Below are 12,005 nucleotides of genomic sequence, written 5' to 3'. Positions count from 1 at the left end.
TTCACAATTGAGATATTATGAATTAATTATTAGCATTAATTGATTGGCGGGGCTTTGTTTTCTTTTGTCAGTTAACTAGAAAAACATCTGGTTGGTTTCGTTTCATTAGGCAAATGAAAGATACGAGGAACCAAAATTCTAAGGTTCAGAAACTTCTATCTATAGATTTTTGAAACTTAAATTAGGTTAATTAATTGATTTTTTTCGCTGAAAGTTATCATGTTTTTGCATATATTTGAGTAAAATCTATTGGTGATTTCCCTGGTTCTATTAGTTAACTATAAAATTATCTGCTTGGTTTCATTTTCTCAATCAATTGAAATACAATTACCAACATTATATCTTCAAGATTCAAAACTACTATAACTATTTTATGAACTCTATGATATTTTATATATAAAAGTTAGCCAGGGTAATTAATACAACTGCATTTACCCCGTCTTGCATTTTACTGCATTTAATTGGGCCAGTTCCCCTGGTTTTCAGGGGTTTCACTTCCTCTGCCATTTTCATTTTCCAGCTGCACCGCCTGGAACTTTCAATCAACTTTCTGTTTGGCTGCGCCTGCAGAGCCACTTGTTTTGATGCCTGCCTCGAAATAATGGCAAGCCTCGCTTTCGTTACTGTTGCCCCAGAGAACTGGCAACTTCAGATTCCGATTCGGAATGGGAATGGGAATCTGAGTTTAGTGCCCTCGTATACCACGTACGGGCTGCATCGGCTGAGAACGGATGAAAGCGCAAGCGGGCTCTTGTAATTTCGATTTCGAGTGCTTTTCCTGCCCGCCGTTAATTGAATTTAAGCAATAAAATATAATTTGGATTTTTGCATGTTTCCCTGGCGCGTAGCACGCCGAAAAGCGGAACCCGAATGGAAAGTCAAAGTCGGGGAAACGGAGGGCCAGAATCCAAGGTAGGACTGCAAAAGTGCAAGAGGTGAACAACATGCAATTGGCGGGGAAGTCGGGGCAAAAAAGCGTGGCCACTGGCTCCGAGTCCGCCTGCCTGCGTCTTTATTGTTGCAGCAGCCGTCGACATCGTCGTCATCGTCATCATTCGACGTCGTCGCTGCCATGTACAACACCCAAAGGTATCAGCAGACAAAATGCTAAAAATGTATTTACCACAAAGGCAGCGCGACGACGAGTTTGGCCCATTGCTGCTGCTCCTGATGTGGCTCTTGCTTTTGCTGTGCTTTTGCTCTCGCCGTTGCTGTTGCTGCGGCTGCGGCTGCGGCTGCCCTTAATGGATCTGCAGCACTTTGAGTGATTTATTTCACACGTTGATGAAATGGACAGCAATGGGCCGCATTTTGACGTTTATTGCAGCAGTGGCAAGGGCCGCAGAAGCAGCAGCAACAGCAACAACAGCGCTCGGCCAGAGCGCCCAATGCCCACGGCATGTGTTCTGCGCATGCGCGCAGCCCTTTAACAACGGCGGCCGAACTGAAGCACAGACGGCGTCCGCATTGGAGCGGGGCTTTGAAAGGAAGCTGTTTTGGCCCTCTTTGGATGCCCTTCCTCTCCCAGGAACGAGACTATTAAAAGGTATCAGGGTGTATAAAATGGAAACCACTTTATAGCTTTAAAATGGTGCCCATATACTCCTAGACTTCTTTACAAAAGCAATTAGTTTTTAACTGTTAGGAATATTTTTCACAGATATTAATGAATGGTTTTATTTCTTTTGCATTTGTCACATTGACCAGCCAGCTCTTAAATAAGCCTCAAGCACGTTTCTGCAGAGCATCCGGGAGTCAACCTCAAGTGGTTCTGATATCTTTTGCTTTTTAATATTTTCCCTTTTTCCCCGCTTTTTTCACTTTTTGCAATTGCATTGGGAGCCTTGCACGTCTTTCGGTAATAGCCCCGCAGACCGTGCGCGCTTTAATGAGGCGCGCTCCTCATTTGGACGCCACGCATTTCGTAGTTTTGTACCCGTTTACCGGGCGACGGATGTTGGTCCTCGGAGGGAGCGGCGGACTCTGGGCTTTTAAAACATTTAATTGCAACTTAATTAGTTGAAGGTCTGGCAGGGCACTTCTCACGAATGCAACTTCGCCGAATGCCGGCTCTGACCCCAGAGTCGCAAGGAGAGTGGGGTTGGGGTCAGCTTTTCCGCAGAGCGACCCACTCACGGAAAAGCCATCGAGCAGCGGGCATATTGACAAATCCACCCCCCGAGAAAAGTCAATTTAACACATTCACTACGCCTCTTAAAAATGTTGATATTTTAATTAGTTACGCTCTAAAGGATTTTCCACAGGCAAGTCAAGGTTTCACCCACACCCAAAAACCCAACTGGGACTTGGCCGGGGCCAAAGCCTGGATCATCGTGGAGCAGTTACTGCCAAGACGCCGAGGCCATGCAGCTGGAGAAAAATAAAGTGCCAAAGGGCACACATGGCACCGAGAGTCTTGGCTTTTGTTTTAAGCCATAAACAGGCTGTTGGTGTGAGTTACCATCTCCAGGGGAGGAGATCTAAGGGGATATTTAAAAGATCTTAAATAAAAATTGTATTTTTATTTTTGCTAATTCTATTGGTATTTAAGATATTTGTCCGTTCCTTTCTTATTAAGCCCAAAAATTTGCCCGTTTACTTTCCCTCAAACGCCGCCCTTGGCCCCATATGCCAACCTACAGAGCTTGGTTTTCCCTCATCGGTTTTTATTTTGGTTTTATGACAGCGCCCAACTGTGGCAATAAGTTCAAATGCCAGCCCAGAGACCCGGCGACTAAATGCACGGCTAAATGTGCAACTGAGGCTGACTGGCAGGCTGGCAGGGAAACTGAGGCCCAAGCCGGCTCAAGCTCAACCTCGAGAGTCAAGCTCAGGCGCACAAAGGTTCCTGCGCTGGCAGTGTCGAAATAAAAAGTGGGTGTAGCGGCACCAAATGCCATTGCCAACTTTCGGTCCAAAAGCAACGCCAACGCACCTCGTGAGCATCATCGCCTCGCCCCCACCTTCACCGCCGCCTTCTCGTCCCCGCCAGTGCTGACTTCCACTAATTTGATTAAACAGATTGAGTTTAATAAGGCTCGTGGAGGGAAATGCAGCACTTGACTGGCCCGAACGCCGGCAACAAATGCTGCCTAATTCAAGTGCCGCATTTATTTTGTAAACATTTCACATGGCACTCCGTATTCCCTATTTTGCACTAGGTATTTCCCCAACCCCACAGGCCGCACGACTTGTTGTGATACAAAATATGCCGGTTGAGCAGTGATAGCACTTGAGAATTGCCCACACAAAAGGCACATCCCTACGCCAGGCCCGATCCCAGTTCCAGCTCCGATTCCGAATCCGATCCCGGACCTGGACCTGAGACAACCCAATCAATGGCCCCAGTGCTCGTCCGTGCAATGTGCGTTTTGTGTGCACTTATGCGATCATTTGTTAAGTGTCATCGCGCCGGCATATGGGCAGGGAAACAACTCGAGAACAGCCGCAACATCAACAAACTGGGCTGAAGGGGAAATTTGTCCTCGACACCGCAGTTTTGTGATGCCCTAAGTTTGAATTGCAGGCAGCTCGATTTAGGGGTACACCAGTAGAGAAGTATCAATTGTGTTTCACTTTCTAATGATGTTGAGACTAAAAATAAAATATCTGGGTGGGTGATATTGGGATCACCATATCAAGTCCAGACCTATGCATAAGGTTTTTTAAAGATGGCGTACATTTTTTAATACTTTTTTTAACATGTTAATAATATGTTTAAATAAAGTATAATCAAAGTTAAGTTTTAATGATTAAATCCTACTCTATGAAGATAAAGGAGATCTGTTTCTATAGGCATTATAACCGGAAAAAACTTTCAGGTCTATATTTGTCGATAACAATTTTGTATTTATTAAAAGCAACGCATAAATCACATAAATGCATATAAAAGCTTTAAAAATGAACTCAACCAGAGCACTTGACAAAAACCACTTGTAATTAATTTCAAGATGGTTTTATAAAGCTAAGAAAATAAATTCCACAAGAGATACCGAGTTGTTTTTCAAGTACTGCTGGCTAATATGGACAAATTCCCCATTAGTGCCCATATAGCCGCTCCGTAAGGGTATGCTGCAACAAAGTGCAGCTCGTAAACAAGCGAAATGTTGTTGTTACCGCCGGTTGTTGCTGCTGTTGTTGTCTTCGGTGTTGCTGTTGTCCATGGTCATGGCAAATTTATGCACAATTTTTCGCGCTTTCAAAAAATATTTGCATCATTAATCGTTGCAAACTCTCCGGCATGGCGGCATCGCATTGTGGCGGTTCCCTTCCAGCACACCACACCACTCCACACCGAGCCGATCCCGGATCCCGGATCCCCGATCCTCGTTCCGTTCCTGTTGTTTAGTTTGAGGCGTTGTCTGCGCCTAAAACTTGCCAACATCAACGGCAACATCAACATCAAGCTGCATTGGCATGCGGGCCGTCGTTACAACGTTGTCGAAATGTTTTGTCAAGTTCTCGCCGCTCAACAACAATGTGGCATTTGCCCTCTGTGGCCTGTGGAGCTGCAGGGAAGGAAACGAACCGAAATAATAAAAAAAATTGGAAAAGGGGGAACCTATTTGCTTCTTAACCACAATGGAAAGCTGCCCGCCTCGGTGCTCGCAGCGCGTCCGCAGTAAACTTGAAAACTTGAAAATCATAACAGCGCCGAGCGCTTTTCGCAACCGCAAGAGTCGTAAGTCAAGCACCGCCACACCACCCAGAACCCATTGAGCATAAAACAACACCGTCACCGAACACCCAGCATCCCGAACCCAAAACCCCACATCCCGAACCCAACACCCATCGCCCGACAACCGGCCACCCACTGTTTGCTTGTTCCACAGCTGTTTCCCCCGGCACACACATAAACTCAAATAGAACAACTTTGGCCGGAGAAATGGAAGTTTGGGGCTGCAGTCTGAGCAGCAAAAACAAGGAGAAACCCAATAAAATTATCAAATGTTTAATAGACTCAACGAGCAGCTCCCAAAGCTCCCACAGCCCCTAACAAATAATGATGGATGGAGCGCCGATGCCTTGGACCTCTACTCCAAAACTTAGAGCAGAGCTTGCTGGCGCGTTTTTCTTGGAAAACTTCTAACCGGAGTTACGCACCTTGGTTCTGCAGGAAATGAGCAACAAGTGCCCCGGGAGCCATCTGATGCTCGTAATAAAATGCAGGCGAAGTTGTGCAACTCCAGGCACAGGAGTCACAAAAGGAGTTCGATCTGCAAAATTCTGCAACATTTATAGCTTATGTGGCCAGTTGGATTGTATATTATTATCATTATATTAAGTTCGAATTTAAACGATACAAAAATCTAAGCGATAGAATAGTTCTCTATACACAAACCTTACCCAATCGCGATAGTATAAAGAGAATTTTCAAGTAAATTCTATATTGCTGTACCAAAATATACTATAATTTTATTACTTGTATATTTATACTTACAGTATAGCGTTGCGTTAACTAAATCATTTAGAAACACTTTTTCACAAAAATAAAACAGTTGGATTTTTGATACACAAGTTTACTTTGCTTGGCTAGGGATTTTTCTGACACCCCTGGTAGAACTCTTTGGTCTTGAAGCATTCGATTACAGAAAGCCATTGAGGAATACATCAGAGGATATTTACAGTACACGTCGGCTCACACCTTCGCCACCTCCACCATCCACACGAATCTCATTTGGCTGCTTTTCGAATCGTATGATTACGGCCTATTATTAAACCATCGATGAAAAATGCCTCGCGACGCAGAACATTTCCTGTGCGGAGAGACGCACAATGAACTCATAAATTGACGCACCCTCCACAAGCGACAACATAATCGGCCACGCCGAAGGCGATACGATTCGAAGCGGAGTACTGAGTTCTGGTCCTCCGGTGCTCGGGACACTGGGACGCCGGGATACCAAGATACGGCATTCGATCCAGCGACAAGACGACGAAGGCGATCCCAGGCGCACTTGTAAATGGCATGTTGCAACAAGCCTAAATATGCGCCACACACAAGCACGAGCACCGGCGCACTAACGGGCCAACAGCAACTACACCCAACGGCAACCTGAGCACCGGCAACAGCAACAGCAACAGCAACATCGGAAACAGCAATGTCGACTCCTACGCAGCGGCGACACTGCTGCCTGCCTCTATTTAGCTGCGCCGAAGCCTTGACAATGATCGTCATTAATTGAGAGGCAGAGGCAGAGATGCAACAGTGCACTGGAAAAAATAAGCACTGTCAACGGAAACAATCACGAAGTACCATGCTTAACCGAAGCATTGTATACATTTGAAATATATAAATATAAATAAATATGTATCACTACTACAACCTTTTTGTTTGCAGAATGGTTTTGAATTGCAGTTATATAATAATTAATACTTGAAGTATCAATTTTCTTTCTTTTTTTTCAAAGTTATTATTTTGTTCAGGACAAAATTTCCAGTGTCGTATTGGGTTTCTTTGCGGCCAGGCGAATTATTAAAAGGTGGGCTTGGTGAGGCACAGACTTGGGCCATAGCTGCATTTCAGTTTTTCAGAGTTTTGGCTCAATGCCATCATGTGTGTGTGCTTGCCGACCTTTGACCCGGAAAGTAACAAAAATCCAAGCAAATATCTACGTACCCATCTACGCAGATTTATCTTTGGGGACACATTCGCACAAGCGCTGAAACTTAAACTCAGCACAGGTCCTCATAAATAGGTACGATGTGGGTAGAGTTTTCCCTGGGTTATCGCTTGGTCTGCGATAGGGGACATTTCAATGGAGAGAGTATTTTATTTGATAAATATTTGCCCTTAGATGAACCTACTGAAATTAGGAGACATATTTTTAAACCAATATCAATTGCAAAGGTATTTCAACGGTATTCATTTGGTAAATATTTTCCCTAGGTGTACCTAATTACTTAGATTTTTAAGCCAATTCCAGTTGCAAAGGTATTTTATGGTATTTATTTTGATAAATATTTAGATATTAAGATTTCAGCATTACATTAAAGGGACAACATTCCATTCCAGCAATGGAAACTCCCGTTAGAAGATCTCGCTTAGCACACATCTTATAAAACAGATCTAGGGCACCGGAATCCATCGTTTGGGGCTGAAATTCCATCGATTCGCACCAATCTGCTCCCTGATCCAGAGCACATGTACATGCGAGGCCTTGATTTTAGCCCGCTTGTGACCCCAATCCGAGTGGGTAACGAAAACTAAATGATGACAGCTACCGATATGCAACCTCGGTCCTCCGCCCCCCACCAAAATTACAGGGCCACGGGGCATATAACAGCAAAGACGGCAAGGAACACGGGGAAGAATATGAAATTACAGCAGAAATGGCCGCGAAATTCTTTGCATGCCGCGTAATTTGTTGGTAGCCGGCTTTTGTGCCACACGAAAAGGAAATCACAATCTCATTATGGCGTACACCTTTTGGCAACAGCAGGCCATACATAATTATGAAGAGCCCTTAAGTACTTGTTAACAAGTTCGATATCTGGGCGATTTACATGATGTTCTCCGGCTCTGCGACTCGGGAAAGAAAGTGCAGAGGAAGACAGTACCCCAGTATCCGAAACCGCAACGGAGCTTTGCGATTTGAAGAGCGAGATAAGCCCCGTGGACGGGGAGCCTCTTTTGGGTATTGCCAAAACCATGGGCCGAACAAATTCAATGGTTATGCTTTATGGCTTATGGAAACCGGCAGCTGATTCACTCGCTGCGATTTGTGGGCCATAAAACCGAACGCAGCCCTAATTAAAGTCTCGCCACATCCGAGAGACGTAGGTCTGGGTCTTTGGAAGGCCCAGACGATAAGCCAACCGTTAGAGTCCCAGGCCAACAGACTGGCGGCCATTAGCAGCGATTGGGCTCCGTTGTCGATGTGCCTAACCATTAGCAATTAATTAAAAAATTAGAATATATTACGGAGCGATAGCAGAGATGTCGCCTTATCTGCCGTCGCATCTCCATTGACATCCAAACGAATTAAATAAATTGAAAATGGCCTGAAATATGTGTGCCCCGGACGAATTTGAATGAAAATTTGTTCTCTCCGAAGCCCGCTTCATCTGCTTCGTCAGAGGAGAAGATGCCCGACTCACAAAGCCGGCAACTCGGTTTGCCCCGGTTCGGCTGAGGCAAATGTTGCATATTTACGAGCTATTTATGCATATTAAAAAATTCCCTAAGCTCCGTAGGAAGACGGGAAAAAATCAAATCAAAACTAGATAACAGTAGCTTGCTTGGCCCGCTTTTCATTCCCTTACCTGCATTCGGAATGCTTGTTTTTATTTTTTAATAAAAGTCCAAGAGCTCTGAAGGAACTCAGCTTTGGGCTTAGCCAGAGCTCTGGGCCCTGCTCCTCCCGGGATGCATTTACTGATAAAGATTTGTATATTTTGATTTTTATGATTCCACAAAGATTGCCTTGGCTGCTCCGCCGCCTTTTAGTGCATCGAACTGAAAGTGCCCTGGCCATTGGTCGTCGGCTTTTGTGCTACACTGCCTGTGAGCTCATAAAAATCACATTTAATTTATCGAAAAGGCCATTAAAAAATATGATCATCAATTCGGCTAGTATGCAAATGCCATTACAATTATTGGTTGAAGTGCACGAGAAATGCAGGAAATGCGAGGGAATTTTCAGAGTCGCAAAAATGTTGAGGCTCTGGGATTAGATTGGACTAGAAAGTCACTAAACTCATAAAACGGCAGAACGGATTTTTATGAGTAATAGATTTAGCTTAGATGACGTTTTACTAGCGTCTTATGCAAAAAGGACAAAAATATATTACAGAATGTTGTTAGTTCGCAACTAAAAATTTTTTTTTCTCAGCTGTATGCAAATTGTATTTTTCTTCAATGGAATATTTTTTCAGCTTTGGCTGTGGTATTGATAGCAGGGATATCAAATAAAATCAAACCAAAGTAGTTTTTTTTGCTAGAGGAAATTTATTAAATCAAAAGCATTGTATATTTCACTTAACAAGCGCGCTAACAAAGTCATTTCATTTATGGCTAACTTCAATTACCAGTTAACTCCCCCCACCTTACCAGTTCCCATTTAAACTTGGTCAGCAATCGCTGAGGTGAGCAACTTATTGCGGTGGTTTCGATGACGATGCTTGGATTAATATTTCCACATTGACAGCCCTTTCATCAAGTCGAAAATAACACGTCGAATTATTTTTAGATTCCGCACAGTTGCGTGTCCGGCGACGACAACCGCATGGGAAATTGCCATTCAGGATTCCGGCCAGGCCCAAGCCCTAGCGCACACATACAGGGCCTAAAACAGTTATCAAGTTGTCAAGCGGGCCCAAAGCAACTGCCATTATTGGCATATGTTGGGTGCGCTGCAGTCCGGAGCCCGGGAAGCAACAATTGCATGTGGTAGATGAGGATGAGCTTGGGGATGAGCCCTGTTGCGGTGGGCGGCGGTGCCGAGGGGGCAACTTGGCCCTAAAACAAACGCCCGGCTGCCAGAAAGCTCATGCACATTGCGCACTGTACATTGCTCGGTGCATTGGTTATTAGATGGAAGCCGCAGCGCATTATCGCAAACTATGTCATAACCCCAATGCATCAATTACATTGCTAAGCCAACAAATTAGATGCCTTCATTTGGGTTGGGGAATGGTATTGGGAATGGGAATGGGAATGGGAACGGGAACGGGAGTGGAAGGGGAATGCCGAATCCCCGGCTGGCTGGGCCACATAATAAACGAGCTGCAGTTGGAATTTAGCGCATAATCAATGACGGAATAGAAATCTCCTGGCCATGGGCGAGGCCAAGAAGGCAAGGCCGTCGCATCGCGATAAGCGGCTAAAACAAATGTCATACTTGCGGCAGCACGGTAGCAACATGTGTTGCAGCCAGCTCCCCGCCACTGCCGCTTTGCTTGTCCGACTAATATGATACGAGGCTATTCCCCATGGCCATCCTCAGCCATCCTCAGCCCCATCATCATCATCCTCATGGTCATCATCCTCATCGTCGTCGTCTGGCGACTTTCGCTTCATAATTGATATTTTTGTTTCGTGTTTTTCGGGAAGGAACATGTGCAACTGCAGCGCAAGCAAACAACCAGCTAGCAGCAACTTGCAACTTGCAACTAGCAACATGCTGCCCATGCCGATAACAACGGGCAGCTCGTGTCGGGTCCACGGCCAAAACCCAACCCACATGCCTCTCCACTCTCGGCTGAATGAATTCCGTTTTTGCGTGGTTGTGAGATTTGAATTTATAACTTGGGGGACCAAGTTTGCGACTTTAAGCAAGCCGTGTGTCTGTATGTATCTATGACTCTGACGTTCGCTATTGCATTATCTTTGATTTAAAACCAATTCATCAACCCGCTGACTGCAGCGATGACTTTGTTCTGCGGCACTACGATTCTCGGTCTTGGTAGAATCCAGTTCCCAAGACGACCGGACCGAGACGACTCCTCGGATGTCTTGGCCTGGGTGGGTTGCACTAATTGATTTTCGTTGGCAGTGCCGGCTTATGAGTAATGGATGCCGAACTGCACATCTAAATAGATGCCCTGGGGCTGGTTCTTCTTGGCAACCAGGACGACGGCAATGGTAATGATCATAAATCAAGGCCTGAATTAAAGACAAAGCGATTGGGAGTGGGCCCACAGACTTGTTCCAGATAAGCGGGAAGCAGGAAACATTAGAAATCTAATGATGCCAATCCCCGCTCCACCCCTGAAAAGCGTCGCCAGGAAGATATTATGATTAACTAGAACAGTTATGCCATTCATTATGGCTAAGGAGGCTTAATAAGCCTGGCTGGAGTGTCACATCTTGGCATCCTTAATGCTCCGAAAGACATACATATTCTTAGTGGTTGCTCATTGTGTAAAATATTTTTAAGCGGGTCTTTGAAGGAGGCTAAACTATTTCTTTATTAAGTGAAAATTATATACATATTGGGATATGGTCCCGTGGACTCATAGGCTTTAAATACATTTCTTGACACAGTTACCATCAAGTATACATTTTCTGGGTGGGTATCTAATTCCACTTTAAAGGCGACTTACAGTTTACCCAACCCAATTTTCTCCTTATCGCCGCTACAAGAAAAGCCCCAGACTGCCTTTGGACGCGAACCTGTCCGGCAGTGGAGCGATTATCCGGATGACGGGTGCACTGAAAAACAAACTACTCGCCCTACACCCGAAACCCAAATCCAATTTGGGACAGGAGTGGTGCTCACACGGGATCTGGGCGACCGTTTGACCCACAGACACACACTGCAGCGCTGCGAGTCGACAATTTCCCTTTCGATTTCAACAGTAATCAAAACTGTCCACTTTGTGTCATGTCACACGCGACAACGGCAGCAACAACATCGCCAGCTTCAGCAACGTCAACTGCAGATACTTCACATAAACAAAAGCAAGGCCCAACTATGCGACTGTCCAGCTGTCAGAGCCACACACTCGCCACTACATCCACGGCTACAGCTACGCAGCCGAGTCGCAGTCATTCAATCAACTTCAGAGGCCGATGCCCAACTTGGGATACGATTTCCCCTGTACAACAACGACAGTGCGTTCAATTGTACAAACGGCTTGTGGCGGATTATGATTTTGTGCTCCCCATAGCATGGCTAAGGCCCCCAACTCCCAGACCCCAGACTCCCAGCCTCCCTATCTCCCAGCTCGCAAGATCCCCGACTCCCCGCGTATCTTACGGATACTTAGGCTTACACACAGTGCCAGGCATGTCTAATTGCGCGCACATGTCCGGCCAGACGACACGCCCCTCGGGGATTTGAGAGCCCCTCCATCCCCGCCCCGAAAAAAGATACAGAAACAAGCACAATGAGTGAATTGTGTGATCTGTGTCCATTGTTTTGATTCTGCGATAAATATATGGCGAGATACTTTGAGCATTGCTTGATTGAGATGACTGGATAATCGAAGCGAGGAAGCGAGGAACAGCCTCGTTGACGGTGATTGCCTTGCCTTAGCACATTAGCAAGTGTTTCACTGGT

This window comes from Drosophila biarmipes, chromosome 2R (assembly GCF_025231255.1).
Source record: "Drosophila biarmipes strain raj3 chromosome 2R, RU_DBia_V1.1, whole genome shotgun sequence".
Taxonomy (NCBI): domain Eukaryota; kingdom Metazoa; phylum Arthropoda; class Insecta; order Diptera; family Drosophilidae; genus Drosophila; species Drosophila biarmipes.
This window is presented reverse-complemented; position numbering follows the sequence as displayed.